The 13,733-nt window shown below is 35.6% G+C and overlaps 1 long non-coding RNA gene across 1 annotated transcript; it reads left to right on the top strand.

Moving 5' to 3' along the window:
* The first annotated feature begins 4,640 nt into the window (after positions 1-4,640).
* Positions 4,641-5,851, top strand: LOC110225367. Its single transcript, XR_002329729.1, has 3 exons — positions 4,641-5,492; positions 5,605-5,697; positions 5,793-5,851. It is a non-coding gene; the product is annotated as an uncharacterized LOC110225367 (long non-coding RNA).
* The last annotated feature ends 7,882 nt before the right edge of the window (positions 5,852-13,733 follow it).

Genomic DNA, 13,733 nt, shown 5'->3' with positions numbered 1-13,733 from the left:
TGAAGAGAAATTCCTTTTTGGATTTTTTGGTTTTTTTTTTCTTTTTTCTTTTTTTTCTTTTCTTCTAACAACATCATGTGTAGATGATCAATTGACTATATCTGTTCTCTAGTCTTTTACTCTTTTTACAAATTTTGTTCTCAAAACAAATTCTGAACTACTTATTATTTTCTCTTTTATTTCGGACTCATATTTTCATTTCATTTCCCATGTTAAATTTAGATGTTAAAGTAGTTGAAAACCAAAGAATATTCATTTCTCACTTTTTTTATTGTTCACAATTTTTGAAAAACATTTCTCACATTTTCTATTATTGTATTTTTATAACTTTTAGTTTGACAGTGTAATCATACAGTGCATATATATATGTATACATAAAAATGGTTAGATATCAAAACCACAACGATTATTGGATATTCAAGTTTCTACTAGTTTTTTTTTTCCTGCTCAAGAAGTTATATATTATTTAACACATTTCTAATTTTGTATGATCATCTGCAAAAATTGTTAATAAAAAATCCCCTTTGTTTTCTTTCTTAGCATTGTGTCTTTAATATTTGTCTGTCTTTTGCTAAATTTGAAGTATTGAATAGCTATGGTCACGACGGAAAATATGAATTTGTCTATTTGCATAGGTTGCCTGCCGCTACATACATGAAGTAATTATTAAGCAAAGACACGAGAACCGGGCTTTCTAAGACTCGAGTTAAAGCGATATACATGTCTTTCAAAGAGGTAGGAGACTAGGAGAGGTGACCACTCATAACTCCGAAACCTTTCTTTGGCACCGTAGAGGTCCCTCGTAGTTTTAGTACTTGGGGAAACCTAATGGTTCATTATCCTCTCTAAGTTTATATCTCTTTTAATTTGGCGATATTCACGTGTGGTTGGTTGGTTAATTTGTTGTCTTTAAATGGTATAAAAATCACCCCATGTGTTTCGAATTAGATGATTGTACGTAAAACAAAATGCATACATTTTTGTGCAGAAATCTTATGTTTACTCGTTTTTGTTTAGAGAGTAATAAAAACAAAGTTTAGATGCCAAATAAGAGAAGATAGTAGTTTAACATTCCAAATTTCCAATGATTGTAGTTCAAGGTCACATGGTCCATATAAGTTCACATGTTCCTTCTACTCACAAGTCAACGTCTTGTGTGTTCAAACTCACATGTCTTAAACCTAAAACCGTTTCACTCTATGAGAAGGTATACTAGCAGGTTTTCAACTAAAATAAATTTAATGTTTCAAGAAAAAATAATTAGCCTAATTCATGTCGGGACAATTTGCCATTTAGGCAAAAAAAATTACATTAATAATTAATATGCTCATATTTATTTTTCGACTTAATTTAATATTTAATAATTTTTACTTTTTTGACTGAAATATTATTTAGTTGACAGAATTCACAATTTACACATATTTAAAATCTGTTGAAAACAAAAATACATAATTGGTCAGGAACATGCATGATGATGAGGGTTTATAGTGAAAACATGTAGACTATTAACTTTCTGGCAAAGTAAATGAGGTCAATATGTTTAGCAACTTCCAACATTTGATATTACACATAAATATATGTGTTAAGTAACACTGAGTAAGTTAAACCCATTATACACTAAATCGATCTCTTAACATGAAAATCAAACCTAGACCTCTAAAGAAGAAGAGGAAACATGTTACAAAAATTTAAGTTTCGCATTGCTGGCATTTCCTACCATTGAATAACTTGGTCAGATCACTTGGAAGAGTTATAGATGATCTTTTGCAGAATTTATTGACAGAGTAATAACAGAGTTATGGAAAAACGAAAGAAGATGTTTGACAGACCTACGTCTACATGGGTAAAGATACAACAGTTAAATCGTTTTTCTTAATTTAAACCGGTTAATGTATATCTGACCATAGAAAATGGTATAACAAAAATAGGGGATTAAGTTTTAAGATCAGCAAAATAGATAGCAACATTTTTCGTTACACCAATAAATCATCTTGATCACTCCACTCCTTCTCGGAAAGTAAAAGTGCTCTTCTCAAAACTGATCATTTTCTTTGCTAAATCATCCACAACGATCCTTGCCAGCTGCAAATAACCATCACATTTATCAATAATCGTGAAACCTTCATTAAGCGTAAATGGTGATACAAAGCAAGCTTAAATACTAAGAGAGATAACCAACTATACAAGATATATAACCAAAAATAACCGAACTACATTCAACATTAAACCGGAGAGATATAATCTCTATTAACATTGGATCCATATATTGCATCAGAAACTCACTTATCGGATTGGTGCTACTGAGAGAAAGAGAGTTAACTCTTATTCAGGATATATATATATATATATATATATAACAATAATTAAAATGTCACAACTGCAATCAAAACCAACTAGAGCTTAACGTAGGAAAAGGAGTAAAGAACCAGACTTCAACAAATATTTCTCAATGATTGGTCTCTAAGCTGAGGAACTAGTAGTAATTGAATTAATGGAGGACAGAAAAAATGAATAGGTATGGCTCTCATTGTGTAAAAAGCATCATAAGATTAATAATGAGAATTGTGTAATTACCTGGAGCTGGTCAAAACGAAAAAAAAAAACATAGTGGCAATCATGTCATGTGATTCTTCAAGCATGTTCATTATCTGTGGGTAAAATTCCTTCTGCTCTGGAAGAGAATAGAAAATCAAGTTCTTTATGCCACGGGCCTGAAATCCCAGATGCCGACATTGATGAGAATATTAATTGAATCATAGAATCTAAACAAAGAAATAAAATAAAAAAAAACTTTGTATCGCCAAAAGAAGTATGTTCTCTCACTGTAAAGCATGATCTTTTCGGCCCCTTCAAAAAAACATTGTCGTGCACTCGTGCTTTGGATTTCGTCTCTTTACTTGTATATCTGAAAAAACGAGAGTCATTATTAACTACCATCCGATGAAACAAATCTATATAACACAATGAAACGATAACTTCAAAGAGGGATAAAATGGTCTCACTCGTCAAGAATACAAAAGGAGGCATTCTGCGACATCAAAAACTTTTAATTGAAACGTGAAGTACTCGAAGTAAGAATTGATAAATATGAAACAAAGACAAAAGAGATAAGATGTTTAGAACTTTTACGTTTTACGCAAGATGAGATTATATATGCCTGACAACACATCCTGAAGAACACCTTTGTTTTCAAACTAACACTTCATCTGCATTGATTCAACTAACAAGTTAAATCACAATGGTATAGTCTCTGGCCTAGCCATCCCCATCAATCATCTAATACCGTCATAACACTAGAAGCGAAAATATACTAGCAATGCGTGTCATATATAGTTCAAAAAGAAAAAACAGATGCCCATGCCCACCTTTTCTTTATAGTTCAAGCAATTGTGATTGAATAGAGAATTCATCTTTGAAATGAAATATTTTCCGGGTTAGTACCGAGTTTGGAAACTTAGCCATAATCAAGGGTTATGGAAATACAGCAAAAACGAACACGAAATGGCATTTCGCCATAAATGAAAACATAAAGGCAATGAGTAAAAACCACACTTACGGTTAAATAAGAACTTAAAATTTTTGACTGACGATAGAACCGTGCATGTCCATCCAGATACCTAAACAAAAGACGGATTTTACTGAGAAAATTTGCATAGTTGGGAAGTGGGACACATACATCGTATTAGAGAGAAAAACTTGAAGTTAAAAGCTAGAAATACATACCATGGCCGGATTCGCATGCATTGGCACCATGTTGTTTTGATGGCAATCTATTTAATTGTTTTACGACTGTAACAACAGGCAACCAATTCTGAATAGACAATACGCTGCATGATCGATAATCAAAACCTCGATGGAGGACGGATAATCAATATCCCGTTCTTTGTTTTCTTAGACTTCATCAATGCCTCAACTAACCCGACTAGGGAAGAAATAATCATGTTCGAGGAATAGAAATCATCATCATAAATATATCATCATAGGATACCAACAAGAGCCCTTGAAAACTTGACCCTTTTACGAATGCTTGCGAGAGAATAAACCGAATCTTGCACATTTAGAAGTTTCCGGTTGTTTAGTACACTCGAAGGTTGAAGCCACAAACTTCAAGAAGCTGGACGACATATCAAAGTCATCACTAGTTCACCTTGAATTTGAGCCAGGATCCAAAGCCTATACACTTTATAACCAAACGACATGGAAGATTGTCGTAAGTCGTGACATGGTTTTTGATGAGAACAAAAGTTGGAGCTAGAATGAAACTAGAGACGGACCAAGCAGGGATCCGAGAATGTTTCACATGAAATGGGGTGAAGTTAGATGACTTGTTCATGACTGGCAATACACTCGAAGTTATAAGTGAATTCAAGGCTAGGATGTCATCAAAGTTTGAGATGTCGATCTCGGAAGGCTCACTTATTATCTTCGGTATTGAACTGTATCAAGTTGAAGATGGGATCGAAATGAAACAAGAAGGTTATGCATGAAGGATCTTAAGAGAAGCTGGTTTAGAAACTTGCAATCCAACTCAAGTACCCATGGTGTTCGGATTGAAAGTTTCTAAAGCACAAGAAGAAGAGGAGATTGATCCTACATGTTATCGAAGGAACGTAGGGTGCTTACGGTATTTATTACTGTAGAGTAAACTGAGAATAATAGTTGCTTGTAAAAGAAACAAACACAAGAATTTGATAACCGAGTTCACGGCTAACCGCTACGTCTCGGGGAAGGACTCTTGCTTCCAAGCTTCACTATCTCAAAGAGGTTACACACACACACCACTAACTTGTGATAGTCTTGGTTTTTCAGGTTTACAACAAGAAGATACAAGGAATCAAAGACAACAAAGATGAAGAAGAAAGCTTGCTTGAGAAGCTCTTGTTCTCTCTCTCTTTCTCTAGAACACTCTTTGATGTCTTGTCTCACCTAACACCACTTTCTCATCCCACGTAGAGGGGGGATATATATAACTCAATGTGATGGGCCAATGTCACTTGTTCTTCTTTTTTTATGTCATTTTTAGTGTGTTTTTGTCCAACCCAACAACAAACTCCACCTTTTGACAAAAGACACACTTCGACGACATCAACCTGAGAAACCCAACCTCACCTCTTCTCTGTCTGTGAAGCTAAACACCACCTCCGGATCGCCACCTCCTCCGGCGATCTACTCCGGTGACTCTCCTCCTTCATCTCCGATCATCATCTCCACCAATCTCCTCCGAGCTTCCTCTTGTTCCCGTGATGGAGAGAAGATGGTGAAAATCGAAATCAATTTTAGATTCCGACCTCAGCCGTACGTTCTCCGACGGCCACCTCCGGCGAAATCAACCACAATCCTCCACTTACTTCTCGACGGCTCTTACTTTTGGCGAATCAAAGACATCACCTTCGTCACTGCCAACGAATCTGAAGCTTCTTCTCCAATGAATCTAAAGCTTCTTCTTCGTCTCTTCCGGTGAATCGGACCACCGCCGTCACCGTTCATCTCAGGTACCCTCTAATCACTCTCTTGTCTCTTCTTGTGTCACTTAGAGACTTAGAATCCTTGAAAAATTCCAGAATTTGAGAAACTTAAAGTGTCCCCTTTTGAAACCATTTCAAGTGACTGGCTCCGTTTCTCCGACATGTGCCACCGTTTCACCGAAAACTTTACTTCTTCTCCGGTGAGACCCTGCTCAATCACTTTCGACGTCCGGTAAGCTCTTCTCCACTAGTTTCTCTTGCCTTAGTCAAAAATTTTGTGATTCAGATTTTAACCGAAAGATCTAACCCGATCTACCCTGTTAACAGTTGAATCACCACAACCAACGACCATATTTGGCTGCTTGAAGACAACAACTTATGGTAACATGTCCTTTGAGCTTTTTTCTGAAAATTTCCAAAATTCTCATTCATTGTTTCAACAATGACTCCACCTGAAACTGATATCCTTTTTCAAATGCTTAATCCACTTCCTTGGATCCTTTTTTCCACCAAACACTCCACCTGGAACTAGTGACTCCTACACAGTTCCAGTATCCTACAGGTAACTCCAACTCCAACTAAAATACCTCACTCAATTCTGACACTTGAGTACTTCTCACAAAACTAACTCAATTTGGTTATCCTGTTTTGCGAGACTATTGGAGTTACCTAGAGCCGCTGCTCCACTTCAGTGGATGTTAAGAAGCTCACAGCAATGCTGGAACTTCATACCAGGTACTACTTCCCTTTGGAGAATTTTTGGTCCTTTTCTTAAGTGAGCCTTAGATACACTTGCATCTGCCTTAGAAACAATGCTTCTGATAGAGTCTATCTGCTCTAACTCACTGTCCAGTTTTGAAAAGCCCTTAACTACCACCCTAGCATTATACGTTTGCTTTTCAACAACTTCTAGTAAACCTGGTTTCAATTTAGAAAACCACTTACTCCCAACCACCTTCTCCTTTTTCCTTTGAGAATCTATGTCTTCAGCTGTAACACTCTTCCAATGCTTCCCTTTCGTGCTTTTCATCGTTTCAATTTCTGTGGCAACTAAAGCACAGGTCACAGAATTAGAATCTTCACATTTAACTTCTTCTGAACTTTTTGTTTCTTTTGATGGAGATGAATCTCTATCTTGACTTGATGAACTCTTTCTCTCAAAATCATAGGAAGTGGAACCTTGAATTAGATTCTCATTAGATGTCACCTTCTTAGACTTCCTCTTTCTTGATTTCTTTTGCCTTAGCAATACCCTCTTCATTAGTTTCAGCCCCTGTTCTAAAAATCCCCGCCTAGCCCCGATTACTCCCCGCTTAATCGCTAGGCCCACCCTCTCCGCCTCGATTAATGACTAATCCCCTAAAAAATCAGTAACCCGATTATTCTCCGTCTAATCCGATTATTTTCCGCCTAATCCGATTATTTCCCGCCTAATCTTACATACCCCGATTATTTTTTAGATTACAAGTATAAAAAAAACATTTTATTTTTGTTATTCAATCATTTGAATTGGGAGTTTGTGATGTTTTACATAACTTGTGTTCAAATTTTAATAAAAATCATAAAAATATGTTTTTACTGTAATTTTGAAAACAATATTGAATTAATATATTTTAAAAATATAAAAATAACCCTAAAACTAATCCTCGATTAATCCCCGATTTTAATCCGATTTTCCGATTAATCGCTAGGCCCATGCCGAACGCCCGACTAGCGCCTAGCGATTTTTCAAACAAGGGTTTCAGCTTGTGACACATTCACTTCACTCTTAGCAACTGTACCTTGAAGATAATAGAGCCCTTGGTGATACTTTCCTGATATCAACTTCTTCTTATCCTTGTAGAAGTGAACCATGAAATCACATCCCTCGTACTTGCAACCTGATTTTTCTAGCATCCCATAAGAAATCAGATTCCTTCCCACATCCGGGATGTATTTTACATCCTTAAGTATCACTACAGAACCATCTCGATTCTGAATTTTGATTTTCCCATTTCCTTTGATTTCTCCATGAGTGTTGTTAGCCATTAGCACTCTACCACCATTGAATTTCTTGAAGTCAAACAAGACTTCTTTATTGGATGTACTATGGAATGTACAACCAGAGTCCATAACCCATTCCTGGCATGTGCTTTGAGTGCTAACAGTTAACACTAAAGGTTGTGCAGGCTCAGCTGCGATGTTAGCCGATTCCGCTGGTTTCTTTCTTTCAGGGCATTCCCTCTTCCAGTGACCTTCCTTCCCACAAATAAAACAACTTGTGCTGTTACTTGGCCTTGACTGAAATCTGCCATTTCCATTAGAATTTCCTGTCCATGGTCTTTTATTTCCCTTATTGTTTGATCTGCCTCTAGATTCAACCAATAGTCCTTCCGAGTCGGGCTTTGACACGTTCAGCAATCCCTTTTCTTTCAACTCAATTTCCTTTGAGTATGCTGCGCTTATGACTGCGTTTAGTGTCAGGGTATCCTTTCCACTCCCATACTTGAGTGTATCGACTAGTGAATCATACTGTGGTGGTAACCCAGCCATAATTTGTAGAGCCTGGTCTTCATCACTAATGTTGATGTCTATACTTGCTAGATCTGCAACTAGCTTGAGAAAAATATCTAGATTTTCCTCAATGCTTTTGTCTTCCACCATCTTGAAGCTTGTGAACTTGTGTTTCAAGTAGATCATGTTGGGTAAGGTCTTTGTCTGGTAGTCTCTTTCCAGTGCCTTCCAAATCCCAAGTGCAGTAGTCTCCTTCATAACCTTCCTTAGAATCAGATTGCTTAAACTCATGCTGATCAGATTTTTAGCTCTTTTATCTTTCTCTGCTTTCTTAGGATCTACCCTAGGTTCACCTCCTTCCTCTTGACTCCCAGATTCTGATGGTGTAGCATCTTCAACCAAGGCTGATTCTAAGCCTAGAATCTCCAACTGACACATCATCTTATGCTTCCACAACCCAAAGTCGCCTTTGCCATCAAACTTCTCAATCTCAAATCTTGCATTTGTAGGTTCCATAGCTAACTGTCTTCCTTGCAATCAAACCTGGATTGCTTTGATACCACTTGTAGAGTAAACTAAGAATAATAGTTGCTTGTAAAAGAAACAAACACAAGAATTTGATAACCGAGTTCACGGCTAACCGCTACGTCTCGGGGAAGGACTCTTGCTTCCAAGCTTCACTATCTCAAAGAGGTTACACACACACACACCACTAACTTGTGATAGTCTTGGTTTTTCAGGTTTACAACAAGAAGATACAAGGAATCAAAGACAACAAAGATGAAGAAGAAAGCTTGCTTGAGAAGCTCTTGTTCTCTCTCTCTTTCTCTAGAACACTCTTTGATGTCTTGTCTCACCTAACACCACTTTCTCATCCCACGTAGAGGGGGGATATATACTAAGCTGCATGGAATCGGAAGCGGGTGCGCGGAAGCGGAAGCGTTTGGAAGCGTGGAATCGGATTTTTCTAAAAAAATAAGAAGCGGGTACGCGTTGGAAGCGTATATAAATAAATATATATATATATGTAAAATTCAGTAATATAGTTCTAAATAATTCAAAATATCATATTTAAATATCAAAATATCAAAATTCATATTTTAAATTATTAAGATTTAAATATAAATTCAAAATATGTTTACACAAACATCTAAATTCTACTGAAATTGAAATTTTTTTTTTTTCACAAAAGTCTGAGTTCATTAAACTGAACCAACAACAACATGAGCTAATATAAACAAAAGCCCTACAACTAACAACTATGATCTCTCAAGAATTAATTAAAGCCCAGCATGAGCCCAAAAGTAACCCTAAAGGAAAAGAAATTACAATGACTCATTGTCTCCATCCCAAACACGTGTCGTCAATTAGAACAAACTTTGAACCCAATAAAAGTTGAATCAAAAACCCTCGGATCGAGAACCTTAATGGCCGTAAAATCGAATCGAGCAAGAGAGACTTCAAGAAGAGAAGTGCGAGAGTGAAGAAGGAAGAGACCAAAAAAAAAAAACTCAGCTTAAGAAGAAGAGTAATTTTACCTTGATGAATTTTGCTTGAATCGGAAAATAGAACCAGAGAAGAGAAGAAGAATAGAGAGGTGAAGCGAAAGTACAAAGAAAGACGGAGAGTTTTCTTCTTCCCCAAAGAAAGACGGAGAGTTTTCTTCTTCCCCAATTAACCTTTAGAGAGTTTTTCACCGTTCACCACCGATTCCGGTGAAAAGAAATATCGAATTTCAATATCGTAGCCACCGTTCACGCTTCCGATCTACACCACCACGCTTCCAACTCCGAATCGTCGCTTCCACCGCGGTTCCAAACGGCACATTTAGAGAATCGCGATTCGGAGACGATTCCGAGCGATTCCAGGCGCTTCCGCTTCCGCTTCCGCTTCCGAAGCGAGAAACGCAGCTCCACCGGCGATTCCATGCTTCTTAGGATATATATAACTCAATGTGATGGGCCAATGTCACTTGTTCTTCTTTTTTTTTGTCATTTTCGTCAGGCCCATTAAAGCCCACTGATATCTTGTGTTTTTGCTCCTTTTTAAGCTTTGTTTCTCTTAGTTTTCCATCATTTTGCATTCATGTTTAGGTCCTTAGGTGCATATTTGCATTGCATTTCTTATTTTTAGGTTCTTGGAGTGAAGTATGGAGTTTTGGAGGCAAATGGAGTTGAAAGAAGTGAAGAATCAAAGAATCAAGAGGAGGATGAAAGCAATTGACCAGTAGGTCGATTGACTGGTCGATTGACTGGTCGATTGGGACCAAACCAGACACGCGGACGAGAAGGAGTCGAGGAAGCAGTCGACCAGTTGGTCGATTGCTTGGTCGATTGACTGGTCGATTGCCCGGTCGATTGATATGGATCAGAGCTACGGACAAGATTTGAATCGACCAAGTGGTCGATTGCCTGGTCGATTGCTTTTCTAAACCAGGTCAAAACCCGGTTTGTTCCGGGTTGACCCGGTTCGTTTTCCCCTTTTATATAAATACTCATAACCTAGTTTTAGAGAAGAGGGGAGGCTTGTTTTGAATTTCTCTTTTCTCCTTTGAGATTTTGTATGAATCTTAAGTATTTTTATGCAATCTAGTCTTGTTTATTTTGGGATTTCTTCTTAATTTACTTTTGTCATTAAGATCATGCAAAGAAACAACATGGATCTTTGTGTTTTCACTATGATTAGTGAGTAGTCTCTTTTGAGCCTTTGGGTTTAGTAGATTAGGGGTGTTGTTGATTGATTCAAGATGTTTAGGACTTAATCTTTATTGATCCTTACTCTCTAGGTGTTCTTAGTGCTAGATTAGTTTTGATTAAGCTAGTCTAGATCATAGGAAGTTTCATGCCCGGAAGGTGTTCGATGAAATTCCCGAAAGAACTTATTGAGTGCTTAGCATTCCTAGCCAATGGAAATTGATGATTAGGGTGCTAGGTGGTTAGTTAGGCTTGAAATTAATGCATATTAGTCTTGTGATTGCCAATGGAAATTGATGTTAATTGCTTGATTAGTGTAGAATTAGTACCATGGAAGTGGACTAGTTTACATTAGTGTTCTAAGACTAAAGGATTAGCATTGTTAGATTGATAGAGCATCTTGAATTGATTATTAATCACTCGAATCAATAATCTAAACCCGAAGACTCGCTTTCTATTTATAGACTTGAACCGCTTTGCTTATTTCTCTCTTGTTTGATTTTGAATCTTGTTAGTCTTTTGCATATTGATTTCTTTTGTCTTGTTTTGCATTGTTTAGTTTAAATTGCATTGTTAGGTCAAATTTAGAAAACCAAAATCATCTATTTTGCTTAGATTAAGTGAATGTGTGCATTCCTAGTGTGTTGGTTCATTGCTCCTTGAGGTTCGATATTTAATTGGGTAAAAACACTACATCACCCACTTTAGTGTGTTTTTGTCCAACCCAACAACAATTACACACACGACCAGACTTGGCACTCTCTGTTGGAGTTGCTAGTAGGTATATGCAGAGCCCTCGTAACTCACATAGTGAAATAATGAAGCACATACTACAATATCTCAAGGGAACGATTACATTTGGCTTGAAGTTTAATCGAGGAGGATCAAAGAAGATCATTGGGTTTAGTGATAGTAGTCAAAATAATGATCATGGATGATGGAAGAAGCACTATCGGTCATATATTCTACTTTGGATCCTCACCAATTACTTGGTATTCACAAAAATAGAACATGGTGGATCTTTCGTCATGTGAAGCTGAGTTCATGGCAGCAACAGAGACAGCGAGACAAGCCATTTGGCTTCAAGATATATTAAGCAAGATCACATGATGGAAGCCCGAACAAATAGTTATCAAGATTGACAACAAGTCTGCAGTTGCACTAAACAAAAACCTTGTGTTTCATGGTAAAAGCAAACACATACATAAGCGTTATCATTTTATACGAAAGTGCATTGAGAAGGATCTTGTTGATGTGGAACACGTCCCAGAAGTGAGCAAAAGGCGGATATCTTAACTAAAGCTTTGGCAAGGATCAAGTTTAGTGAGATCTGAAGCTTGATGAGTTCAAGACATGTCCAAGGTCAAGTTGAAGCTTATGTGGGAGAATGTTGGATAAGCTTAAACATTAAACTTGAAGCCAAGATATCTTTACCAAGTTGGGTTAAGATAGGCTTGATATATTAATAAAAGGATCAAGAGTTATCTAATTCTATTTTTAATATGATTAGCAAGATGTGCTAACACTATAAATATAAGGCAAATATCAGTATCTATGCTCAGAAGACCAAAGAATTAAGTCTGTATGCATGCTTTTTTATTAATCAAGTGAGCAAGAGAGAGAATAATGTTTTTACCATTTTACCCTTTTTCTAAACACTTGATTATTTGTCTTTCTTCCAAATCCTTCTCTTTCTAAATCATCTTCTTTCTTCATCGTCACTTCCATTTTTTTCAAACAGATTTTATATCCAATTCTCCATTTGGTTAATAAAATTCATTGTTTTTATATGTAACACACAATTATCACCAAACGATTCATAAAAATAGAGAGAACTTACATGAGTTTAGATGGATTAAACTTTTAATTTGAAGAATTTTGGGATGAAAATTATAGTTTTGTAATTTAAAGTGAAGATGGAGAGGACGAAGATAAAGGAAATTTGCAGGTGAACATGGGTTGGAGTTGCAGGTGACAATGAAAGAAGAAAAAAATTTGGAAGAATGACGACAGAGGAGGATATCCGAGAAGAATGAAATTTTATTGTTTTTTACGTCCACGATAACACATAAGTTAACCGTGAAAAAACAAGTTATAACGATAAATAAATATGCTAATGCATAAGTTAACGATGCTAATGCATAAGTTAACGGTAATAAATAAATTGTTGAAATAAATAAACATGTCAATATATAAGTTAATTGATATCAATCAGATAATAAATAATTTAACATGATAAATATAAATTTATCATATAACTTGAAAAGTTATCGCGATACAATCTGATTTATATTGTTAATCAAATAAATAATCAGCAAAATCATTATCTTTTTATTTTATCTCGTGATGAATAGTGTTTTTGATGTTGGCCGAACAGTGTTTTAGTTTTTATTTATCGCGATACAATTTGATTTACATTGTTAATCAAATAGATAACTACAAAAATCATTGTTTCCTTATTGATTCCGATGATAGATAGTGTTTCCGATAACAAATGAACAATGTTATTTTTACTGTTAACACTAAATTATTTATCTTGTTATTATTTTTGTTAGCATTTAATTCTAACAAAGGGTAGTTTTGGTATTAATTGAATCAGAGGAAAGAGAACTTATAAAAAAATAAGTATGGATAGATTTTTAATTTTGCAATCCTCCATGCATATCAATTAATATAGCCCATATATAATTGTTGAGGTGTGATAATTATATCAAGAACATTAATAAGAGTTTTTGATTGTTTAGTTTTGAGAGAGTTTCTAAACATCAATAAATAGAGTATTTCTTTATAGAAAGCTAATAGTGTTTGAGTTACTTTAACTTGAACATGGACTCGATTCAAAAAAAAAATTCTCTAAGAAAATTTAAAATATGTATATAAACTGGAGGCCTATTTCAAATTTTAATAAAATATATACATATAAATTTTGGGCTTATAAGTTTAAGAATATGTTTAAATTAACTATATCTCTACTTAATATTGATTTGAGGACATTGAACTATCAATTTATTTTATTTTTGGCAAACTTATATCATTTTATATTGATTTATTAATAAAGTTGATTTTTATTTGTCGTATTAAT

This window comes from Arabidopsis lyrata, assembly GCF_000004255.2.
Source record: "Arabidopsis lyrata subsp. lyrata unplaced genomic scaffold ARALYscaffold_1, whole genome shotgun sequence".
In the NCBI taxonomy this organism is placed as follows: domain Eukaryota; kingdom Viridiplantae; phylum Streptophyta; class Magnoliopsida; order Brassicales; family Brassicaceae; genus Arabidopsis; species Arabidopsis lyrata.
The sequence above is the reverse complement of the archived record's forward strand: the minus strand, read 5'-3'. Positions and strand labels throughout refer to the sequence as shown.